Source organism: Sebastes fasciatus, chromosome 2 (assembly GCF_043250625.1).
Source record: "Sebastes fasciatus isolate fSebFas1 chromosome 2, fSebFas1.pri, whole genome shotgun sequence".
NCBI classification, from domain to species: Eukaryota; Metazoa; Chordata; class Actinopteri; order Perciformes; family Sebastidae; genus Sebastes; species Sebastes fasciatus.
In genome coordinates this window covers 14,726,736-14,739,650 of record NC_133796.1, presented here as the reverse complement: position 1 = coordinate 14,739,650, position 12,915 = coordinate 14,726,736, and the positions used below count along the sequence as shown (strand labels likewise).

The 12,915-nt window shown below is 41.9% G+C and overlaps 1 protein-coding gene and 1 long non-coding RNA gene across 3 annotated transcripts in view; both read right to left on the bottom strand.

Annotated features, from left to right (window-relative positions):
* Nucleotides 1-12,915, bottom strand: part of LOC141753017 (uncharacterized) — a 602,052-nt gene that overhangs the window by 242,675 nt on the left and 346,462 nt on the right. The window lies entirely within an intron of this gene.
* cd276 (CD276 molecule) overlaps nt 7,616-12,915 on the bottom strand; it is a 74,634-nt gene continuing 69,334 nt past the window's right edge. For both annotated transcript variants that reach the window (XM_074611279.1, XM_074611271.1), the window contains one exon: nt 7,616-8,501. The gene's annotated coding sequence lies outside the window, so the exon portion shown is untranslated. The remainder of the gene's footprint in view (nt 8,502-12,915) is intronic.

The following is a 12,915-nucleotide window of genomic DNA, read 5'->3' as shown; positions in this document are numbered from 1 at the left end:
TGGTTAAAAGAAAGCAATATTCTGTTAAAGGAGATGGAAGTCAAACCACAGTCCCCTGTGTCAAAGTCAGACACTTTGTACATTCAGCCTTCAACCCTGTCCTTAATACTGCTTTACTAGAATCAGCTTTGATTTCACCACAACTGAGTCAAATCTTTAGCCTTGGGATCATAATGCAAAATGTATACAGTATGTATCCTTCTCAGTGGCTCTGCATACCTTTCCTCAGATGTATTCCCTGTGGTGTGCATCGACAAAGTTCAAAATGAACCTAAGATGGAAGGTATCAACCGTTAATAATGTTACCGTATGTCCCAACATAACGTGACACAGATAAGGGGTGATCAAACTTTAATGCCATTACAAGAAAATGCTTTTATTTCATTAGAATCCAAACATGCAGAAATACATAGAGGGTTTAATTTGAAACCAACGCAAATGTTGTGCCCATCTTAAAGGGGACACATCATAAGAAACTCACTTTTTCAGTGCTTGCGCACATACATTTCGGTGTCTGGAGTGCCTATATGACTGGAGGGCGCTACGCTTCCGCAAACAACACACACGGAGGGAGAGTGACTTCATTCTCTGCTCAGGTAGACATTACTCCTCTATATCTTTACATAGCAAACAGTTGTTTGATGCTATATTAGTGCTCTGGATATCATAAAGATAACCGTTTCAGACAGAGGGTGAACACAGGTATATTCAGACGGACAATATGAGTGAAAAGTGTTTTTTGAACATGAAAGCATGTAAACGTGTTCTAGTAAAAACACAACATACAAGTATGAACCTGAAAATGAGCATGATACGTCCCTTTTAAATATAAATGAGAGGTTTTAGGTAAACATAGAAAACATTGAATCATGAATTTGGCCTTTATTGATTAGGATTTGGTGGCAGAATATTTTAGCTGTAAAATCTTTGTTTTTTTCAAAAACCTTTAACCAAATTTACATGAAACAATGCATGTAAAAAATATATTATGACTGCTTTGAATTTGATCTATGCACATGGTCTGATTCCCCCTTTATTGGAACTTTGATTATTAAGGTATTTCCTTTGATGTTTACTGTACTATCAAGGTTCAAACAGCTTCCTACATATTATACAGTATACCACGCCAGTGGTCCTCCCATCTGTGCTCAATGGGCACAGCTCCACTAGCTTTTGTACCCATTGCACCTACATGTCTTTGATGTTGATTTTCTATAAAGCACCATGACAAGCTGACCTTTTCTTCCTTTTTCTCCTGGCTTCTTTAGAGACTAACATGTATAGCATGGCACAATTTCACTTTCACGCATTTTTCACAGAACACTGATCAGAGAACATAAAATGATAGTTAAAAAGCACACGTTCATGGTGGCGTAGAGGGCATGTTGCTGTGACTCGTTCGTTTGGCAAATCGTGGAATTTTGATGAACTGTCTTGCCAAGTCCAGTTAGCAGGATGGATTCAGACGTTTTATTTCATTTTGCAGGAACCAAAAGTTGGATCGATGCCACTTTCAGTGGCCAAGGTTTCAACAGAGCAAGTACCGTACATGAAAAAAGGTCAGATGCAGTTTGCAGCTGTTAAATGTGTAGGTAGGCAATCTGTGCAAATCTGTGAACTCATGCCTACGAATATGAGTGATTGATTTTTGAGTATAGCTTAAAGAGTAACAGCAATTGCTTATTGGGGGAAAAAATCCAGCTACAATTCAAAATTCAGGTTAATTATAGTGCCATTGTGACTGTTTACCTATAACAACAGAAACAATTTAATACATACAATATAGACACTGACCTGTTCAGGTGTTTACCTCCGTTACTGTCACACAGTTTGGCCTTTTGACGCTGAAGACATGGATGGACTTCAACTGAGTGGGTGAGTCAGACTCTGTGCCTGATATAAGTATATGTAAGGGTTGTTAGCAAAAAGGAGGTTTACAACCTGTTCACACATTGGTAATAAAAAACTATTACAATTTTACATACAGTCCCTTTAAAGCTCCATTTAGGAATATTTCTAATAATGTTGAATGAGATTAAAAAAAAAACACTGCTTACCTGGATCCAGCGGCCCAGACGTATTTCTCCCCAGCCACTTTCTCCAGTACCTGGGGGGATCCTAAGACCTTCCCAGGCAACACGATGTGTTCTTGATCTGCCCACGGGGTCTCCTCCCAGTTGGACGTGCCCTGAACACCCCCATAGGGAAGAATACCAGAGGCATCCTGATCAGATGCCCGTACCACCTTGACTTTTGATGTAAGCAGGGGTGTAACTCTGAGCAGTGATTCAATATGCAATCTTATCCTTTCTGTCACTACCCAGAGCTTTGGAAAGGTATCTGCTGGTAAACCTAGAGCTGTTCTTTCAGGCTCAGCTCCCTCTTCACCATCACAGTAAAATGACCAACAGTCGTACAAATCCAAGATCTTATTTCCTATCTCGGCCATTGCAAATATTAGTTGTCTTTACCCAGTTTTTTTTAAGGGTAGAGTTATCAAAAGGACTGAAGTGACAGTGCAACTTGAAAGCTATACAAAAATCCCTCTGTATATATTCACAGCTGGTATTCTTGAAAGTTTTGGATTGAGGCTTTACTTCTCAGCACCTCAATTGACTTTTTTTGTCTTTCATTGTAGCTTGGCGTGTCTGCCCTCCCAACAGAAACCTTCATTTTCTGACTCTCTTAAATCCTTATGTCTACATCTCATGCCCAGCAAAGCTGCTTGCCATTCAGGGTGGAGGATGAGTGTTATGAATTCAGGGGCTTTCAAGTTTTTTTGTTTCTTCTCTTACTTTCACATCATGATTCACTCAAGGAATTTTGATCTAACCTCGAAAGCAGCTCTTTTGTCCTTGAATTGAAGATATACTAGTAGGGACGTACAGCTTTTGAAAAGACATGTGGAACGTAAACAAGGACCTAAAGAGGTTTTCTGAAGACCTAAAAACCTTTTCTTCACAGCTACCCTTACACATTATACTTACTGGCCTAATGAGGAGGTATAATTAAAGGTCAGTCTTTTAAACTCAAATCTGATATCTCACCACAGAGGTGGTTAATGTAACATTGAGGTGTATTTGTCTGAATTTGTTCTGGTGTTTGCAATGACAGCACTTTAACTCATAAAACCCCATGTTAGACTATAATGAACATGACCCATTGGCTTGCAGCTAACGGTGCCAACAGCGCTAAAAGTGCAAACAATGGCTAAAGTGCTGACAGAGCTAACGGTGCTTAGCTGAGGGGGAACTTGAGGATGGGGGCTACAGTATGCTTCCACGATGACGCCGTCGGTCGGGACGGTGTTATCAGCTGTAACCGCCGTATGAGAGCAGTGTAGAGCAGCGGTTGTGCGTGAGCCAGTGGGGCACGCGCACGAACAGGCACTAAAAGCACGAGTTGCCGGCCCGGCTATGTCAACAAAACACAGAGAAGCTGGGATTACAACACACACAGAGGGAGAGTGACTTCATTCTCTGCTCAGGTAGGCATTACTCCTCTATATATTTACAGAGCTAATAGTTGTTTGATGTTATATTAATGCTCTGAATAACGAATTTAGCACCTTTAACAAGGAAGAGGGGTGGCATCCCCCCTCATATCATCTCCTGGTTATAGCAATCCTATGATAATTCTAAAGAAACCACATCATAATCCCATAGTTACTCTAGAAGTTATTTCAATAGCCGATTGTTTTACAATGCTTAGAATGACATTAGGATTTTAATTAAGTTAAGTTTGAATTAATTAATGTGAATTCATACACGTAATATAAATATAACATGAATATTCTCTGCGCATTAATATCGGTCACGGTATCGGCTTTCAAAACCCCACATTGGGGGATCACTATCGCAGTTGATTTGCTTTTGTTTTATGTTTTGCTCCCGCCTCTGCATACTAAATACATTATCGAACCTCTTCAGGAGAAATAAAACACAGAGTAAAATGCTGGCAGTGTTTTCTCCTTAAGCGGTGAACAAACCCAGCAGATCGTAAAAATGATGCAAGGATGCTCACAGTGAGCAGAATTTGCAGTGTGTGTGTTCACACACCATGCTTACATCCAGAGTTAACCGACTACTGGCCACAGCCTAAGCTATTCACATGCACCTTGATAACTTGTGATAGAGTATCCCACGATTCCATGAATAAACCAATTACACAGTAGTCTTCAATCCTGGTCCTGGTTTTTTCTTTACTACCGTCGACTTAATTGTGTTCACTTGCTGTCCCTGGTGTGAAACAGTCCCTGATTAGACCGCTAGAATGAAACTGACTGAGCTCTGGATGCAGAGTGCTTGGACTGAGAGCCACTGACCTCAGGTGTCCCATCCCAAACAGAACATGAGCCACTAGCTGCCAGCTGCCTCCTCTCTATTTGACTGAGGTTACTTTTGATAGAGGGGAAAGAAATGATTCAGTAGTGAGAGGATGTGTGTACACGCTTACGTTGAAGTATCTGCTAAACAAAATGGGGCAAAAAAATAAAGGAGGGTGTTTACTAAAGAGCACACTAAGCATTTACTGTATACTAAAATTTAGGAGCACATCTGGCCCCATTTCAGTGACTACTTTACTGGGACCCCATGTTCAAAACAAGTCGAATGCAGAGTAGCATAAGTGCTAATATAAATCTACTGCTTGATGGGACCACAGTCTGAGCCATGGTGTGTGAGAGTGTGGAGAGGTTTCTGATAAATAGGAGCATGGTGTTCTCTCTCGCTCCAAGATACGGTTTCATCCCGTCTGCATTGATAGCTAATATCCGATGTGTTCCCAATAACATGCACCAACTCAGTGCGTGAAGTGTGCCTATATGTGTGTGCCATAGACTGTATAAGAAGTGGACATAAGTAACTGTGGCGTCACCCATTGGTTTGTGTACTACAGTTTTAAAGCCTCGAGTTTAGCATTTTGGCCATCACGGTCTTGGTTTTTTGGCCATCGCAATCTTGTTTTTTTGCAACCAGAAGTCACACAAGAGGGTGGAAATATGTACAACCAAACGTTGAATAATGAAAATGTTACAATTGACTTTCATGAACTGAAAACACACCATGAAAGGGTTAAAGTTGTAAGACGAAAACACGGACAACTCCCAGACCGCACAACGTCGTGGTAGCGACGGGTCAATCACAAGGTAGCCACGCCCTAAAGCATACGCTGCTTTATGGTCTATTTGACTCTAAATGGGACCATAATTTACTAAATGAACATCATGCTGTATTGAAGAAGACTTGAAACTAGCGATTGAGACCATAAACTCATGTTTACAATGTCTACTGAGGTAATAAATCATGTGAGAAGTAGGCTCATTTTCTCATAGACTTCTATACAATCAGACTGCTTTTTGCAACCAGAGGAGTCGCTCCCTGCTGGCTGTTAGAAAGAATTAAAGAATAAAAAGAAAAGAAAAAAGAAGTTTAAGGCACTTCTGCATTGGCTTCACTTTACAGAAGCGGAGGCTGCCGCCTGGCGTGTGTGTGTGGCAGTTTAAACTGATCAAAACTTACCAGGAACTCTTGTTGTTTCACTTTTGGCTTCGTACATTCATGGAGTTTTACAATTTGGGACACCTTCAACTTTTTTTGCCAATGTAAGCACACACATTTTGTCTGAATTTGTGCTGCCTACAACAAATCTCTGTTGTTTGCATCTATGTTTCTGACTGACCTTGTATGTACTCATGCCACCTCTAAATTTCAGTAAGTATTGTACCTGTTCATGCAAACACCACACCAACCCGTTACCTGCTTTAAGTGTGAGTTTGAATTCAAGACGATTTAATTTGTGAAATATTTCCTTATGTGTGTGTGTGACGTAGTCCGAGGCTTGGCTGTGGGGCAACTCGAAACCCTGCCAAGTGTTTTATTTTGATAGATAAATAAAGATGTGTCATTAGCATCTTAAATATTTATCCTCTTGTGCCCGGGTCTGTGAGAGGTGACATTAAGTGCAATCAATTACGCATGTGAAGTAAGTGAAGACTCGTATTTGGCAGATTAAGTCAACTGATAGCAGACTTGTGATGCATGCTGCTGTGTATTTGAACAACATTAGACTGAATTTGTAAGTATAGAGTTACATCATCAAATTTCAATTTACGGTCCGCACTCATGTTGTGGCATACTGATCACACAGAGCTGCTGTGTTGCCTTCTAGACGGAGAATCAAGTCTGTCTTTAAACAGTAGTCACATGCCCAAAAGTGCATTGAAAAAAGTATCAGTCGCTATAATCTGTCCTCCTGTCCTTTCTGGCAATGAAGTGATCAAGCCCTAGCACAATCACACTGTAAGCAATCGGCAAAAAAAGCTAACCAAAGTTCAGCTGAAGCCAATATGTAGCCTGAGTAATCTAATCTAGTCAAATCAAGTGGTTAACTTCAAAAGGCAGTCTTTCTAGTAAAAAAATCTGAACGTATCCATCATCCATTTTTACAGTAACCACATATTCATGGTTCATTTTTTCATTTTGATTGCCAATTGATGGTCACTTGTATTTGAATGTTGTTTGAAGTGAATGTAATTTGGAATTAAGGATTGTGAAAGGCTTGACAGACTTCTAAATTAATGAGGGCTCGGCATTTGCTTCTTTTGTCTCACAAGAATGATTTTTTTAATTCCCATTCAGCAGTGAGCTGCTGTTTCCTCACTTACTTCAGTTTGGTTTTCTTTTCTTTTTTATTTATTTTATTTTGATTCCAAGAACCCATTTTCCACACCTCCCAAATCCCAACTTTCCACTAGCCCCGTGCCCCTTCTTAACTACAATGTAAGATTTAGAAGTCTTTGTAGACATTTCCATTCTCGGGGACCATTGGCTCCAGCGCTCACTGTCAGAAGAAAGCGTCTTCCAGACTGGCATTTTCTTCCTTAAATCCCATGACATTTTTTCCGGTCCCTGAATGAGAGAATGAGCGCTTCTCAGAGAGGGGCCAACCAAATAAACCCCTCTTTGGGCCTAGAGCCACTAATCTGTAATTTAATTTCAGGCGGGTGTCTGGGCCACGAGGACACACGGCAAGGTCAAGGGCTACTGTACAGAGAGATCTGCGCATTTGGGCACAGCCTGGGGTTTGATCAACAGTCTCATCCAGTTTAGGAAGAGGACACAGTATGTGTGCATGCTCCTGTGCATGTGTGTGTGTGTGTGTGTGTGTGTGTGTCAGGGAGGAATTTCCGCACTATTTACACAAGTCAGACTTGATGCAAGGTAGCTATTTCGCGTGTGACAGCAACAAACAATCACAGAGAAAATCCATTATTCAAAACAAGTCAAATGTTTGGGATGACTGAGCATCTGCAAACAGAGAGGGATTAGCCCTAAAATAGGACTGCGTCTAACTGGGAACAATTCAACATGTCAGTGTTGATCTGCATGTAAATGAAATATTTGTATTGCTTTGACCATAATTCATGTTTCACTCATTATGTAGAATAGTCTCGTCGGCAGATAAATCAACTAATGGAAAAGTGGAGGGATGAATTTGAGCAGCATGGCTAATCCTGTGGGTGAAGAAATGTCTGTAATAAACTCGACCTTGTTCTGCCTGAACGAGCACAAAGTGGCCCCGGGAATGGGACCAATAATTACCAATGACCAGGCAGTTTCACCATGTCCCTTTAATGTAAATAGGCACTGGGTTATCTGACACAAATGGCTTTGGCATTCATACATATGGACATATGGCACGGGGACTTGCTCAAGTACCTAAAAAAAATGCAATAAACAACCAGCACGGCCCCCCTAGTCTGTAAAAGATGAAACATCCCACACCAGCAGTAGAAACTAGCTGAGATACTCTGTGTTCATTAAAAACAATTTCTTACATATAAGGCTGTCAGGTCAGTGAGGAAATCAGGGTGTATCCCATGCACCATTTGCAGTTTGTTGGAGCTTAGCTGGCATTCAATTTCAATTCCCTCAAGTTACTGAATATAGGAGAGCGGCACACACTGACAGGTACAAGTTACTCCAGCGACAGACGCTAATTAGCAAGTGCAGGAGTAATGCGAGAGCCGAGCTCTCTTTCCGGCAGAGAGACAGCGATGGCAACTGAGGCAGGGTCATCTCTTTAAGTGTCTCACTTCCTATTAGACAGGAGATCTCTGGCACATGCCCCATCACAACCCATACAGAGTGATGTCAGCGACAGAGAAGGGATCCTATCACATCCTGTAGTTTTCAAAGAGAGCCTCTCTTTTGCATACCGCACAAAACGACCCACTCAGCTGTGTTCGCTCACTGCCGTCACGACCGTCCATTGACAGAAAAAGGGAGCGGGGGCAATAGAAAAATAATGGCACATGATGTGTTTATGTGTTTTGATGGAAACTCGGGGGAAAGTCTTAGAAAGAAGATGATGGACTCATCTTCTGCGCAGCGAGGCTTTGGCGTTGTGTAGGGGACGCTGGGAATAGTCTCCAGGTTGATGGATGGATGGATGGGATTACCCGCCAGACTCATCTCCTACCCGCCGTTTGGCCCCGACTCCTGGAAAAAGACACAAACACACGACACGTATAATGTCAGGCTGTTCACCGTGGGAGAGGTTATTAGCTTTGAAAAATAATGAAACACTGCAGGACGGTCACAGAAACCAACAGCTAACCCAGTAGCTAAAGCAAGCAGAGCAACTCACACTGCTAAAATTTGGCCTCACGTGCAGATTACTAATAATGTTCTATTATTATCTTTAAAAATAATAGTAAAAAAGAAAGAAAAAAACAACAAACAAAGAGAATTTGACATTATTAAATAAACACACCAATAGCAAGCTGCGTTTTCAAGGATGCTACAACCTTCAAGTCTCTCACATCCTCCTCTCTCTATCACAAGTGTCTTTCTGAACTTCTAATGCTTCTCCTCACTCGTGGCCCCCGCGGACCGCCCCACCGCTGGCACAGCGAAAGAAATGGTTCTCCCTGCATCATTAAACAGTTTGAATTAACTTGGGTGGAATTTAATTATGTCACACATGAAGCTCTCCTACTTGAAGCTTTTAAAGGCAATATAGTTGGCTATATGCTCGGAGGTTCGGCTTTTAGATACATCAGTCAAGTCAGTCAGCTATATCTGCAATTTCTAAATGAAAACAGTGGACTTGCCCATCAGGACGGATCTTTTAATTTGTGCTTCCTGGTGAGACATCCAACATAAATACCCTGCTCATGCTCTGTGTCCCATTAAGACCTAAACCGTGCTTGTCAGGAATGTACTTTTGATTTAGATATACTGTAAACTTGAATAGCTTTGACTCTGTGCGCATGTTTCCTCATGTTTGAAGCACTCACTGTATCAATCCTAATATTCCATCAGAGGAAATACAAAAATAGTCCCGTTAGTGAGCTTCTCCTACCTCCTAATCATTACCATCCCTTTATTACATTTTACACATGACAGGCTGGCGTGATGTGGATAAATCCTAAATGAAACCCTAAGGGCATTGCCAACAGCTTCAAAAATGTCAAAGCAAAAACTGAAACAGTAATAAAGTCTGTCATTCTAAATGATAGGAGTCTTCGCAAATTGCAACGCTCGCAGAAGAATATCTGTTTTAAGGAGCAGCTAGCGCTGCGTTTGAAAGTGCAGCCTGGCTTCCATTTGCTCCCTGTCAGAGAGTAATCCGATTTGCCAACTTCTCCATCACCCAAATGAACACAAGTCAATTTTCACACATGCATTTTCTCATCAGATTCAAATACCCCACCGTGCCCCTGGAGAGATCTGAGGATCTGTATTTCAAAAGAGGAGTCGCGCTCGCTGTTGAGTCCAGAGGTCAGAGGTGAAATGAAAGACCTTTACCAAAAAACTGGATGAACATCTGCAGCAGTAGAGTCTTACAAAACAACCACCCTGAAAATATATATTTTTCTGGGATTGTTAACACAGGCAATCAAAAAGTAAACTCCAACTAAAGTGTTTAACAAACAGCTTCTCTCTGCCTGAGAATCCAAAGCAGCCGTGGCAGGGCAGAACCATTCCTGCACTCCAACACCTGAGACACAAGCTGATGGACAGGTTCATTTACAGCAGGTACACGAGATTGCACACTAATTTACCCGGGCCATAGGAGATTGTTCACGTGAAAGATACAACGGCAGAGTGGATTCAATCTAATCAACCGTTGTAAATCCACACTGTGCCCATTCCTTTCCTCATTTACATTGAAATGTAAGTGCCATATTTCATTCTCCCCGTCGGTAACTTCCCCCCTCTTTTTTATATTTATATACTTGTGGAACATCCCACCTAAAAACAGCAGGCCTGCTGCTTTTTGACACAGACAGAAACAACAACAATCAGAGCAACTATCAAAGACAAACAGCAGGCATGGGACTATGAAAGTAAATGTTTGGGAATAACCTTGGAGAAGTATTCAGGATAATGAGGAAGCAGCTACACCTTGGTGATACTTAAAGATCATTACCAGATGATCAAACACACCGTGACAATTTCTCTGTGCAGGAATGGATAATTATACCACTCATAGAGGGTACAAAGATCCGCTTTTATGGATGCATTTACATTTCAACAAATGCAAGGCATTTGCTTCAATATACAGTAGAGAGCGGAGATGGAAATAGGATCCCGTGGGAACTGCGGGAGACAAACGGTGTGGTGTGGGATATATCTAAATAGCGCTTAGTATCATCAGCGTGGGAAGAGATATAAGAGGCTATTATTATTAGGCTTAACCATGCATTGAAGTACAGAGCCTTCAAGTAAACTGTGTGGTGTATGCCTCCAAATAAAGTTAAGTATTGCATTGTCTTTCCCTTCTTCCAGCCCCCTCTTTTTGAAACAAGTTGTAAATTCACTTACGAAAACATCAGTGAGTGAAATTAATATTTCCAATCTTAATTTATAACTGATGAATAAATAAAAACACCATCACTGCTGCTCCGAAGTCTGACATTAAGGCGTCTGATTTGTTGCTAAGGCTAGTGTCTGATGAAACAATAAAGTATCCGAGAAATGTTTTAAAGGCTTTTAATAATAATGCTTATTTTCAGCTAATGTCTTCTAAAACGGGATAATTAAAGGAACGGTTTGATATTTTTGGGAAATATACGCTATGTCTTATAGGGTAGAACTATTACATTTTGAGCTTTAGAGGTGCTGTGAGGTGGAATACTGTTGGACAGAGCTGGGCTAGATGTTTCCAGTCTTTGTGTAAAGCTAAGCTAAGCTAAGCTAGCCAGCTGCTTCATATTTATCATACAGAAGAGTGCTATCAATCTTCTCATCTAACTCTTGTCAAGAAAACAAATGTGCCTATTTTCTCAAAACTATCCTTTTAAATGTTGACTTCAGCATTTTCTTTAGACTGTTACATTTCATTAGGGTTACATGTGTTTCATTTCCCTTGCAGGATGGGGAAATAAGAGTTATTTAACAGAAAACAGTGCTGCAGAAAATGTGTAGAAATCTCTGCAGGAGCAGGCCTTTACCAGCCCGGTCTCATTCCCAAGTCTAAATGGTGAATGGACTTGCATTTATATAGTGCCTTTCTAGTCTTACAACCACTCAAAGGGCTTTACACTACATGTCAGCATTCACCCATTCACACACATTCATACACTGATGGCAGAGGCTGCCATGCAAGGTGCCAACCTGCCCATCAGGATCTAATCTAAATACTCATTCACACACCGATGGCACAGCCTTTGGGAGCAATTTGGGATTCAGTATCTTGCCAAAGGACACTTCGACATGTTGACTGGAGGAGCCGGGGATCGAAACGCTGATCTTCCGATTAGTGGACGACCCTCTCTACCTCCGAGCTACAGCCTCCAAGGTTGCATCGGCCCATCCTTTTGACATCTCATACCGGCGTACCAAGCTTTGAGCTTACTCCAATGTAAACCCATCCATGTCATTACTAGACGCTCAGGTCAACTGCTCCGGCCGTCCATTCACTCCATTCGTGTAGGGAGGAGGTTGGCATGGATGGATGGCTCAAACAAAAGTGAGTTGAGTCGAGTCGAGCCGAACCATGCAGTGGAAATGAGGCATATGTGACACCAAGGGGTACCCAGTGTGTTAAAAAGTGACGAGAAGGGGTCCTGACTAAGCGTCCATATGTGACGAATTGGGGAATGAGAACGGGATGCCTATACGGGACTGGAAAAAAAAGTGCAGTCGTCCGCCTCAGTGATAATTCACATAGGTCACAATGTATAACAATGATGACTATGAATGATGCAGTTATGCAGCAGCTCTTGCTACAGGCCCCTCCACTTTGTACCAATAACAATAAGCCAGGTGAGGTGTCTGACAGGTCATTCTGTTACCGCTCAGCTATTATTCCAACGCAGCAGCATACATCACACTCGAAAAATCTCACACCTTTATCAGCTGTTTTTCTGTGGTCGAGGAACCCCACCCCTCGACCTCTCTCCGAAAGCAGCCTGCAGCCCCCCTGGTGTTAATTATAAGACTTTTTCCCCCGGAGCCTGGGTGGGACGTGAAAGTGCATTAATCTTGATTCTCCACTTCAGTCTAAAGGATCATTTGAAGAGACTCCTGTGGTAAGCCCCGAAGGCGAGGTGACTCAGTACCAGGAGAAAGGTAGAAGGAGTGGAAAAGAAAGAGTCACAGTTTATTCTGCGTTCACACTGGGACGCCAGCCACCTCAAGAGGCAAGTCAATCATTTACCCTAAACCACTAATATTCTCAGTATGTTAATCTGGATGAATATGAAGAGTCGCAGAGGGTGACATGCCAAGCCACCGTCTTCCACCTGTGCTGTTCCCTGATGCAGCATGAAGGTGACTCTCACCCTATAAGCTGAGCTGAGCACAGCTGACGGACTGTGACATGTCGATGAGTTTACATTCAGCTCTATTTCATTGCACACTTTTAGCCCATCGAGGATAAGCAGAGAGGTCAATGCTGCACTTT